The 2,809-nt window shown below is 36.1% G+C and overlaps 1 pseudogene; it reads right to left on the bottom strand.

The window, feature by feature from the left end:
- Nucleotides 1-227: 227 nt before the first annotated feature.
- LOC106337718 lies at nt 228-973 on the bottom strand (annotated as a pseudogene).
- Between the last annotated feature and the right edge of the window lie 1,836 nt (nt 974-2,809).

Genomic DNA, 2,809 nt, shown 5'->3' with positions numbered 1-2,809 from the left:
AAAAACTGCAATTTAATTCAATTTATGATCTCTCTCCCCTCTTTCATAATGTAGTTCATATATACTCACTTCACTTCCTTCACATTCGACTCTTAGTTACCCACCAAAACTCTCTCTAGAAACTACAAATGTAGCTTTCTTCTATGATCGTTTAGCAGAAACAGAAAACAGAGCAAGAACGAGCAAACATTAGATGTTTTGTAATTCTTCAGAGGTTTCTGGTGGATTCAGCCATATATTATCATCTTTACGGAAAGAAGCTGTTCATACGAGAGGACACCAACACCGCGCGTGTAAAGCACGTGACGTGAACCTGGAGAATACACAATGACCTGAAGAATCTGTTGTCTCGTCAGAGATTTGAGCAGATTGGTATTTCCTGTTTCTCCCGGTTTGGCTGGGTAGACGGATGGATTCGAGAGGCATCCAACGTAGCGAAGGCATGAGTTTCTCCAATGACCTGATTTTGTCCGTCATCTTCCTCCGTCTGCTACCACCGTGTGAAGACGACGAGGGACGGTGAGATCGTGAAGGTGCTTCGTTTCACGTCAACGTCGTATTTGGTGGCCACGGGAAGAGGTGGAGGGAGAGAGAGTAACGGCGGATTCGTGACCTCCACGGTGGTTGTATGCATGTTCTATGGACTGGCAAGTGGAGAAACGGTGTGGCTACTACGTCTCCGTCGGACAAGAGCTTCTCTAACTTAATCAACTCGGTGAGTAAGTCCCGAGTGAGGAGTGAAAGAGACGAGTCGAGGGACAATCGAAACGAGTCAACTCGGGGAGTAAGTCGCTAGTGAGGAGTGAAAGTGACGAGTCGAAGGATTAAGAGTCTGCATCGTGTTGGTCGGAGAAGGCGAAGCCGCCCCCGTAGGAAGCGGAGGTAACGATTCGAGAGGATTCGAGAGGAGTAGCGGCGTAGGGATAGCTTCAAGAGTATTCCAGATAGCTTGAGGAATACTCCATGTCTCCATGGGATGGTACACTTGTGGAAGCAGCGAACACAGAGAAAGAGTCGAACTCGTAACCTAACTCCATGATCAGAAAGAGACAGAGAAGAGAGAATGAAAATGAAGCACCAATTTACAGCATCTCAAAAAAAAACATTCCATAACTTCAAATACGAAGTTTTTGCTTTTTCAAAACTTCAAATTTGAAATTTTGATTAATGAAACTTTATATTTGAAGTTTCATATTTTGATTTGCATTTTGGTCCGTACAGTCACACATCACATTTATAATTCATAAATATTTTTTCGTTTATTGTTTTAATCCTTAAAAAATTATATCTCATGAATATTTTAAATTTTGTCTACAGATTTTAAATTGGTCCCTAAACTCTAAACCCTAAACTCTAAACCCTAAACTCTAAACCCTAAACTCTAAACCCTAAACTCTAAACCCTAAACTCTAAACCCTAAACTCTAAACCCTAAACTCTAAACCCTAAACTCTAAACCCTAAACTCTAAACCCTAAACTCTAAACCCTAAACTCTAAACCCTAAACTCTAAACCCTAAACTCTAAACCCTAAACTCTAAACCCTAAACTCTAAACCCTAAACTCTAAACCCTAAACTCTAAACCCTAAACCCTAAAATCTAAACCCTAAACCCTAAACTCTAAACCCTAAACCCAAAACCCTATATCCTAAACCCCACACTTTAACTCTAAACCCTAAGTTTGTGACTTTTGATAAAACATTAAGTGCTATTTTTGTGACTTTTGACCTTGAGTGTTAGTTTGGGAACAAAAACTTGATTTAGTGCTATTTTTGTCTTTTTCTCTTTTAAATTTTACACATAAAATTAAATAAAAATTTAAAATAATATTTAAAATATTTCAAGCTAGACTTAGACAACAATAATATACAAAACAAAACTTAACAAAAATATTTTAAAAAATTACATGAAGACATAACTATTACACAAATTTAAATATTGCAACAACACTAATAGTCAGGTAATTTTGATTTGGAACCTTCAAAATTTTCAAATATTGTCCAACTTTTTTTGTGTAACTGAAGATGGTTGTTGTTGTTGTTTTTGATTTCTTTTCGTACAAATCTTTCTTGTTCATATCGAATATATTCACGAGTATTAATATAATCGAAAAAAATTAGTCTTTTAGCAATATTTTATGTTTCTATTTTACTTTCTTGTTCCGATCTGATGTATTTACAAGTATCAATATTACCCGATTTCAACAACTTTTAGTTCATAATCTACAAAGTAAAAATGAGGAGAGCCATTTTTACTTCGAAAAGCACTAATAGATCATATATGCATTGCGAAAATTATTTTATGAAATAATATGGTATTTTGTTTGAGGTTTAATATTAATTAAGTTATTTTTATTTAAATTTTTATATTTTAATAGAATATTTTATTAATTAATATTGTTGCAGTATGTTTATATATGTGCTAGTTGTTTACAAAAGTTTTATGAATTCAAATTAGTTATGACAAATATAAGGGCAACATTATCGGGGTATGATAGAGGAAGTCGTTAGGCTTTATTTGATTTTATCTAAATAAAAATTGTATAATGTTGTATTCATCGTCGTTGGCTAACATATTTTTTTTTTGTCCTTAGGTGATACGTGTCGGGAAGGGAATGGTGGAAGCGTTTTGGTTTGGGCAAAACCGAAAAGAATCGAGAATCAATTTTTCACTTCTTTCTCTTTCTCTCTCGCAGTGATCGAATATGCGATAGAGCTCTCATCAACGGCGCATCTCCTTCCCGCCGACAGATCTCCCCCCGATTCGATAACAAAACCACAGATCTCCTCCCGCGCGTCTCCTCTAGACGG

Source organism: Brassica oleracea, chromosome C1 (genome assembly GCF_000695525.1).
Source record: "Brassica oleracea var. oleracea cultivar TO1000 chromosome C1, BOL, whole genome shotgun sequence".
NCBI lineage: Eukaryota > Viridiplantae > Streptophyta > Magnoliopsida > Brassicales > Brassicaceae > Brassica > Brassica oleracea.
This window is presented reverse-complemented; position numbering and strand designations above follow the sequence as displayed.